This window comes from Zea mays, chromosome 6 (assembly GCF_902167145.1).
Source record: "Zea mays cultivar B73 chromosome 6, Zm-B73-REFERENCE-NAM-5.0, whole genome shotgun sequence".
Classification (NCBI taxonomy): domain Eukaryota; kingdom Viridiplantae; phylum Streptophyta; class Magnoliopsida; order Poales; family Poaceae; genus Zea; species Zea mays.
In genome coordinates, this window is record NC_050101.1 from 62007704 (window position 1) to 62017883 (window position 10180).

Genomic DNA, 10180 nt, shown 5'->3' on the forward strand with positions numbered 1-10180 from the left:
GCTGAGTCTTGGCTGCTCCAGCCAAGTCCTTTTCTTCTTCTTTTCTCTGATTCTAGCACTTAGACAAATATATTAGTACACACAAAAACCAATGTACTAAGTCTAGAACCATACCTTTGCCTTGATTATCACTTCTCTCTTTGTTTAGCACATGAGAGCTTGTATAAATGTGTTGGACACTTAATCACCAAAACATAATAGAAATTGCCCAAAGGCACATTTCCCTTTCAATCTCCCCCTTTTTGGTGATTTATGCCAACACATTCAAAAGCAATGCATAATATGCAACATTGATTCAAATTGAAGACCAAATTGTTTTTGACTCAAATTTGGCATATTTGGATCATTCTTTGCCACCACTTGGTTTGTTTTTTCAAATCAAATTAATTTTCCTATCTCTAAGTCAAACTCACTTGTTTGGGCACAAAGAGATAATCCAAGAGTGAAAATGATCAAGATCCAAAAACTCCCCCTTTTTCCATAATCATAAATTCTCCCCACAAGAGACCAAATTTTGACAATAAGAGTATTTGACAAATCAAAAGTTCTAACTCTACTATTTTCAAAATTCTCAAGTGGTAGCTGATCCATTTGCTTTGGCCTTAATTTCTCCCCCTTTGGCATTAAGCACCAAAACGGGATCATTATTGGCCCTTTAACCCCATTGCCTCACCAAAAAGTCAATTAAGAGCAAAAAAGGCAATTGGAGCTTAAGAATGAACTTGGAGGTAGTACACTAATACCTGAGTGCAGTGGAAGTCTTTGCATGGTCCAAATTCACCTTTCCTTTTCAATTTACCTTTGAGACTACATCAAGTAAACTCAAGCACAAATTTTAGTCTCAAAGGGTCAAGTTGTAGCATTTCTCCCCTAAATATGTGCATCATTCACACATGGACTTGTGAGGTCCGGGGATCCCTTGCACAACTTGAGCACCATAAATACACAACAAATCTCATAAATGCATAAAGTAATTTGATCAATGGCATAAAACACATGTATGCTATAAATCAATCCAAGTTACGCGAGTCTAAGACATTTAGCTCACTACGCAGCCTGCAAAAGGTTTTCTCATCTAAAGGCTTGGTAAAGATATCGGCTAGCTGGTTCTCGGTGCTAACATGATACACTTCGATATCTCCCTTTTGCTGGTGGTCCCTCAAAAAGTGATGCCAGATGTCTATGTGCTTAGTGCGGCTGTGTTCAACAGGATTCTCCGCCATGCGGATTGCACTCTCATTGTCACATAGGAGTGGGATTTTGCTCAGATTGTAGCCAAAGTCCCTGAGGGTTTGCCTCATCCAAAGTAGTTGCGCGCAACACTGTCCTGCGGCAACATACTCGGCCTCAGCGGTGGATAGGGCAACAGAGGTTTGTTTCTTAGAACTCCAAGACACGAGGGACCTTCCTAGAAATTGGCACGTCCCTGATGTACTCTTCCTATCAACCTTGCATTCAGCATAATCGGAGTCTGAGTATCCAATTAAGTCAAAGGTAGACCCCTTTGGATACCGGATCCCGAAGCAAGGCGTAGCAACTAAATATCTCAGAATCCGCTTAACGGCCACAAGGTGACATTCCCTTGGATTGGATTGAAATCTAGCACACATGCATATGCTAAGCATAATATTCGGTCTACTAGCACATAAATAAAGCAAAGAACATATCATAGACCAGTATGCCTTTTGATCAATGGACTTACCTCCTTTGTTGAGGTCAACATGTCCGTCGGTGCCCATTGGTGTCTTTGCGGGCTTAGCGTCCTTCATCCCGAACCGCTTGAGCAAGTCTTGCGTGTACTTCATTTGGGAGATGAAGGTGCCGTCCTTGAGTTGCTTCACTTGGAACCTAAGGAAGTAGTTCAACTCGCCCATCATCGACATCTCAAATTTCTGTGTCATTACCCTGCTAAACTCCTCACAAGACTTTTTGTTAGTAGAACCAAATATTATGTCATCAACATAAATTTGGCACACAAATAGGTCACCATCACAAGTCTTAGTGAAAAGAGTTGGATCGGCTTTCCCGACCTTGAAAGCATTAGCAATTAGGAAATCTCTAAGGCATTCATACCATGCTCTTGGGGCTTGCTTAAGTCCATAGAGCGCCTTAGAGAGCTTACACACATGGTCGGGGTACCGTTCATCCTCAAAGCCAGGGGGTTGCTCCACGTACACCTCCTCCTTGATTGGCTCGTTGAGGAAAGTGCTCTTCACATCCATTTGAAACAACCTGAAAGAGTGGTGAGCGGCATAGGCTAACAATATTCTAATGGACTCTAGCCTGGCCACAGGAGCAAAAGTCTCCTCAAAATCCAAACCTGCGACTTGGGCATAACCTTTTGCCGCAAGTCGAGCCTTGTTTCTTGTCACCACCCCACGCTCATCTTGCTTGTTGCAGAACACCCACTTGGTTCCCACAACATTTTGCTTTAGACGTGGCACCAGGCTCCAAACTTCATTTCGCTTGAAGTTGTTGAGCTCTTCCTGCATGGCCAACACCCAGTCTGGATCTTGCAAGGCCTCTTCTACCCTGAAAGGCTCAATAGAAGAGACAAATGAGTAATTCTCACAAAAACTATCTAATCTTGAGTGAGTAGTTACTCCCTTGCTTATGTCACCCAGAATCTGGTCAACGGGGTGATTCCGTTGGATCGTCGCTCGGACTTGAGTTGGAGGGGCCTGTGGTGCTTCTTCCTCCATAGCTGGTTCTTCTTGTGCTCCCCCTTGATCACACGCCTCTTCTTGAGTTGGGGATGCACCATTGTTGAGGAAGAAGGTTGATCTTGCTCTTGTTGTTCCTATGGTCGCACATCTCCAATCGCCATGGTTCGTATTGCGGCCGTCGGAACATCATCTTCATCTATGTCATCAAGATCAACTTGCTCTCTTGGAGAGCCATTAGTCTCATCAAATACAACGTCGCTAGAGACTTCAACCAAACCTGATGATTTGTTGAAGACTCTATACGCCTTTGTATTTGAGTCATAACCTAGTAAAAACCCTTCTACAGCTTTGGGAGCAAATTTGGAATTTCTACCTTTCTTCACCAAAATGTAACATTTGCTCCCAAATACACGAAAGTATGAGACGTTGGGTTTGTTACCAGTAAGAAGTTCATACGAGGTCTTCTTGAGGAGGCGATGAAGGTAGAGCCGGTTTATGGCGTGGCAGGCTGTGTTCACAGCTTCCGACCAAAACCGCTCAGGCGTCTTGAACTCCCCAAGCATCGTCCTTGCCATGTCGATAAGCGTCCTGTTCTTTCTCTCTACCACACCATTTTGCTGTGGTGTGTAGGGAGCGGAGAACTCGTGCTTGATGCCTTCCTCCTCAAGGAACTCCTCTACTTGCAGATTCTTGAATTCGGACCCATTGTCGCTTCTTATCTTTTTCACCTTGAGCTCAAATTCGTTTTGAGCCCGCCTTAGAAAGCGCTTAAGGGTCCCTTGGGTTTCTGATTTATCCTGCAAAAATAATACCCAAGTGAAGCGGGAAAAATCATCAATAATAACAAGACCATACTTACTTCCCCTGATGCTAAGGTAGGCAACGGGTCCGAAGAGGTCCATATGTAGTAGCTCCAGTGGTCTTGATGTTGTCATCACATTCTTGTTGTGATGAGTGCTTCCCACCTGTTTTCCTGCCTGACAAGATGCACAAGGTCTATCTTTTTCGAAACATACATTGGTTAGTCCTAACACATGCTCTCCCTTTACAAGTTTGTGAAGGTTCTTCATCCCAACATGTGCTAGACGGCGATGCCACAACCAACCCATACTAGTCTTAGCGATTAAGCATGCATCTAGATCGGCCTCCTCTTTCGAAAAATCAACTAAGTAGAGTTTGCCATCTAGTACACCCTTAAATGCTAATGAACCATCACTCCTTCTAAAGACAGATACATCAACATTTGTAAACAAACAATTGTAGCCCATGTGGCACAATTGACTAACAGACAGAAGATTATAGCCTAGCGACTCTACTAAAAATACATTAGAAATAGAGTGCTCATTTGTGATGGCTATCTTGCCCAAGCCTTTGACCTTGCCTTGGTTCCCATCTCCAAAGATAATCGTATTCAGGGAATCCTTGTTCCTAACGTAGGAGGTGAACATCTTCTTCTCCCCCGTCATGTGGTTTGTGCATCTGCTATCGATAATCCAGCTTGAGCCCCCGGATGCATAAACCTGCAAGATAATTTACGCTTAGGTTTTAGGTACCCAACTCTTGTTGGGTCCTATAAGGTTAGTTACAATAGCTTTTGGTACCCAAATGCAAGCCTTGTCTCCTTTGCATTTGGGTCCCAACTTTTTAGCAACCACTTTTTCATTTTACATGAAAGAACAAACTTAGTGTTGCAAGCATGAAAGACAATAGTAGGTTTATTACACATTTTTCTAGGAGCATGAGACACAAAATTTCTCCTAGGCCTACCATTAGAACTTGAAGCGAACATAGCATGTGAATCATAAGCATCATAATCATATCTCCTATTATGACTAACAATTTTCCTATTATACATGAAAGCATGATTCTTTTGAGCGCCACTAGCCATAGGGGCCTTTCCTTTCTCCTTGTTGGAAATGGTAGCCCTTTGGCTTGTTAAGTTCTTGGCTTCCTTTCGAAAGCCAAGTCCATCCTTAATTGAGGGGTGTCTACCAATAGTGTAGGCATCCCTAGCAAATTTTAGCTTATAAAAATCAACCTTGCAAGTCTTAAGTTGAGCATTAAGACTTGGCACCTCATCATTTAATTTAGCAATAGAAGCAAGATGTTCATCACAAGCATTGATATCAAAATCCTTGCATCTATTGCAAATTACAACATGTTCTACACATGAACTTGATTTCTTAGCTACCTCTAGCTTAGCACTTAAATCATCATTCAAAGTTTTTAAACTAGAGATAGATTCATTGCAAGTAGTTAACTCAGAAGATAGTAATTCATTCCTCTTAATTTCTAAGGCAAGAGACTTTTGAACACTAACAAATTTGTCATGTTCCTCATACAAAATGTCCTCTTGCCTCTCTAGTAGTCTATCTTTTTCATTTAAAGCATCAATCAATGCATTGACCTTTTCTACTTTAGCTCTATCTAATTCTTTGAACAAGCTAGTATAATCTAGTTCATCATCACTAGAATCCTCATCACTAGAAGTAGAGTACTTAGGGGTTTCTCGAACGCTTACCTTTTTCTCCTTTGCCATGAGGCAAGTGTGGCGTTCGTTGGGGAAGAGAGAAGATTTGTTGAAGGCCGAGGCTGCCAATCCTTCATCATCGGAGTCGGATGACGAGCAGTCCGAGTCCCATTCCTTGCCCAGATGCGCCTCGCCTTTAGCCTTCCTATAGCTTTTCTTCTTCTCCTTCTTCCCATGTCTTTCTTCTCCCTAGTCATTTTCATTATCGGGACATTGAGCAATAAAATGACCTGTCTTACCACATTTGAAGCAGGAGCGCTTTCCCTTTGCTTTACTCTTGTTGGGGTAGTCCTTGTGTCCTTTCAATGCAGTCTTGAAGCGCTTGATGATGAGAGCCATCTCATCTTTGTTTAGCCCGACCGCCTCTACTTGTGCCACCTTGCTTGGTAGCGCCTCCCTGCTACTTGTTGCTTTGAGAGCAACGGGTTGAGGCTCGTAGATGGGCATGGGGCCGTTCAATGCATCATCAATATATCGTGCTTCCTTGACCATCATGCGCCCGCTCACAAACTTTCCGAGTATCTCCTCGGGCGTCATCTTTGTGTACCTAGAATTTTCACGGATGAGGTTCACAAGATGAGGGTCAATAACAGTGAAAGACCTGAGCATAAGTCGGACGACATCGTAGTCCGTCCATCTCGTGCTTCCATAGCTCCTGATCTTGTTGACCAGGGTCTTGAGCCTGTTGTACGCTTGCGTTAGCTCCTCTCCCCTGATCATGGCAAACCTTCCTAGCTCGCCTTCCACCAACTCCATTTTGGTGATCATGGTGGCGTCGTTTCCCTCATGCGATATCTTGAGGCTGTCCCATATTTCCTTGGCATTGTCCAAGCCGCTCACCTTGTTGTACTCGTCCCTGCACAAGGATGCTAGCAAAACAGCGGTAGCTTGTGCATTCTTATGAATTTGCTCATTGATAAACACAGGGTTATCAGTACTGTCGAATTGCATTCCATTTTCTACTATCTCCCATATACTAGGATGGAGAGAAAATAAGTGACTACGCATTTTGTGACTCCAAAAAGTGTAGTCCTCTCCATCAAAGTGTGGAGGTTTACCAAGAGGAATGGAAAGCAAATGAGCATTGGAATTATAAGGAATACGAAAATAATCAAATGAAAAATTCGAATTAACCGGTTTCCTTTTCTCGTCGTCGTCGTCTCTTGGGGAAGAAGAAGACTCGTCGCTGTCGTAGTAGATGATCCTCTTGATGCGCCTCTTTTTCTTCCCGTCCTTCTTCTTATGACTCGAGCCAGAGTCAGTGGGCTTGTCGTCCCTTGGCTCATTGAAGATGGACTCCTTCTCCTTATTGTTGACCACCATCCCCTTTCCCTTAGGATCCATCTCTTCGGGCGATTAGTCCCTTTCACGAAGAGAACGACTCTGATACCAATTGAGAGCACCTAGAGGGGGGTGAATAGGTGATCCTGTAAAATTCAATAACTAATCGCCACAAAACTTGGTTAAGTGTTAGTATGGCTAAGTAGCGAGCTCTTGCAAACACAAGTATCACAGAAAAAACAATCACAAAAGACACGCGAGTTTATCCCGTGGTTCGGCAAGTATAACACTTGCCTACCTCCACGTTGTGGCGTCCTAATGGACGAGGGTTGCACTCAACCCCTTTCAAGTGATCCAATGATCAACTTGAATACCACGACTTTTCTTTGCTTATCTCTTTTCCCATTTGCGAGGAATCTCCATAAGTTGGAGTCTCTCGCCCTTACAATAAAGATTACGGTGAAAGCACAAGAGTAAGGATGGGAAGCAACACACACAAATCCATAGCAATACATATGCACACAAGCCAAGACTTGAGCTCAAAATAAAGCACAACGAGTTCACTACAAGAACGGAGCTCAAATCACTAACACAGTCGATCAAGTGCGCGGAGACGGAGTGTGGAAGACTTAGAATGCTCAAAATATGCTTGGGTGACTCCTCCATGCGCCTAGGGGTCCCTTTTATAGCCCCAAGGCAGCTAGGAGCCGTTGGAAGCCAACAAGGAAGGTAATTCTTGCCTTCTGACGAGTGGCGCACCGGACAGTCCGGTGCACCACTGGACAGGCACTGTAGCATGTCCGGTGTGGATCTCCTTCCTAAATTGGCGCAACCGACTGTTGCAACTCCGGGCTGGTTGGCGCACCGGACACTGTCTGGTGCCCCCAGCCGACCGTTGGCGCTGGCCACGCGTCGCCCGCGGATTGCATGGCTGACCGTTGCGCTGGTGGCCGTTGGCTCACCGGACAGTTCGGTGCACCACCGGACAGTCCGGTGAATTATAGTCGTACGCCGCCAAAAACTCCCTAGAGCGGCCAGTTCACCGGAAGCCAGCCTGGCGCACCGGACACTGTCCGGTGCACCACTGGACACTCCGGTGTGCTAGACCGAGATGAGTCTTGGCTGCTCCAGCCAAGTCCTTTTCTTCTTCTTTTCTCTAATTCTAGCACTTAGACAAATATATTAGTACACACAAAAACCAATGTTTACCTTTGCCTTGATTATCACTTCTCTCTTTGTTTAGCACATGCGAGCTTGTTTAAATGTGTTGGACAATTAATCACCAAAACATGATAGAAATTGCCCAAAGGCACATTTCCCTTTCAGGAGAGTCACTCGTGACATGATGAAACCACCCAAAAATCTCGAGAAACCCACCATGAGCGAGGAAAAAGAAATTCATTTAAATACTAGAGCAAAAAATTGCTTGTATGAATCTCTTAGCATGAATATTTTTAATCAAGTGTTTACCTTAAAAACTGCTAATGAGATTTGGCTAAAATTGCATGAGCTCTGTTGGAGACTTGTTCTCAAATGCTAAGAATTAAGAACAAGGCAACACAAAAATGTTAAGTGTTAAGGTCCTTCGTCCTCCATAACGATATATCCCGTCGGGATATAAAGCATCTCGGACGAAGGTTACGAAGGACATACCTTCGTAAGCATAATGACAAAGAATGAAGCATTCACATAAATCATAGAATATGAAATAAACATTCAAATATTGTCATAGAATTATCTCTACTTGTATTAATGAATATAAATGACTTTGAATTACAAATGTACCTTCGGTCTTGCAGAAGGCAAAAGTACCAGCGTGATGTGAAAGCAAAATGACAGGTTCACGTGAACAGTACAGAGGTACTGTTCATCTATTTATAGGCACAGGTCGCAGCCTGTGACAAATTACAGTTATGTCCCTTGCGAAAGTTTACAGCATTGACTCAGACCTATATGTATAAAAAGGTCATTCTATCTCTATGTCGGTTTAAAACGCCGAAGCTCCATGAAAAGGGACCTTCGGCCATCTCTTGGAGACGACTTCAGCCGAAGCTGTTTCTTCGTGTGAGACCTTCGGCACACCGAAGCACAACCCCAACAGTAGCCCCTTTCGCGGTGCTAGATCGTTCTTCGTAACGAGCTTGACCCGTGAAAAAAGCCTCTTCAGCTTCGGGAAGCCGAAGGTCCAAAAAACACCTTCCCTGAGCTCGTTGCGGAGAAACGATCCGACTTCCGAGCGCGTGTCGGTCCCACCTTGCAGAGTTACTGTTTGACCCTTGCGGTCCACTGCGCAGCGGGTACAAGTTACTGCGCGCCTGGTGTAACAATTCCGCCGCTTCGCCTTCTTACCTGCAGCACTATATAAACTGACAAGTAGTTGTGAAGTTACCACAGCATTCATTGCTATTTGCACTGTTTTGCTGCCAAAATTTTTAACCATCGCCGAAGCTTGTTTGTCAGAATTGAACGAAGCTCCATCTTGAAACCTGCTTCGGAGAAAAAAGTATTAAAGTTTCACAAGTTCATAGTTAAATGGCCAGAATCCGTTCTACTGCTAGGATTGAACGCGAGGGGGAGGAAACTGAAGCTTCGGAGACCGTCCCTATCTCCGAAGCCATGCAACGGTCCGGGCTAGTGATTTCGGAAAAGATTCCTATTGATGATGCAGAACAAGCAATCGCTGAAGCAGAAGGAGAAGAAGCTGAGGAAACAAACTCCGAAGATGATTATCACCTTGCCACACCAAGCAAACCCAGCCATTTGGACTTCGGGAAATCTACTGTTTCGAAGGCTGACTTGTCCAAGATGGTAAAGTCAGGCTATTTTACTGAAAATCAAAAGAAGCTACTACGCTTCGGAGGAGAAGAGACTACCCCAAAGCCGGAGAAAGATGAAATTGTTATTTTTAAAAGCTTCTTAAAGGCTGGGTTGAGATTCCCCCTTCACGGGATTATTGCAGAGATATTGAATAATTTTGGAATCTATTTTCACCAGCTAACCCCTGACGCTATCGTTAGGCTTAATGTTTATATTTGGGCACTCCGAAGCCAGGCGGTGGAACCGTTTGCGGACAGCTTTTGCCGAGTTCATGAACTGCACTATCAGACAAAGGCTAGAAAGGATGGATTACATGACAACTTTGGTTGCTATAATTTTGCTTATCGGAAAACTTCAAAGTGTCCTGTGATTAGCTATCGAAGCAAATGGGCAGCAGGGTGGAAATCGGAATGGTTCTATGTTAAGGTTGATGATGATAAAGAGAAGCTTGTGCAAAGCCCACTGGAACTGACCTTCGGAGAAACCCGCCCCCAGTGCCACATGTTACCAGAGGGTCCAACTCAAAAAGCAATGTATGAATTCAAAATAATTGCAGAAAATATCGGTACAAGGGACCTGGTCCAGGAATTCTTGGCTTTCAAAGTTTTCCCTAGTGTAAAAGAGTGGGAAATGCCGAAGCTGGAGGGGGAAAAGAAAAAGGGTGAACTTGTACGCTTGCCTTACTACTTCAAATTTAAGAAATTCTTTAAAACTCCTTGCCAAGAGTGGCTAGATACGATTGAAGTGATGTGCAACGAAATACTTGGTAATTATTCCAAGAAAGAGGATCAATTGATGACTGCAGCCTTCGGCAGCCGTCCAAAACGAAGGCTGAATCGAGTATTGGACGCCCTGGGCTTCGAATATCCAGACTACGAAGACCTGA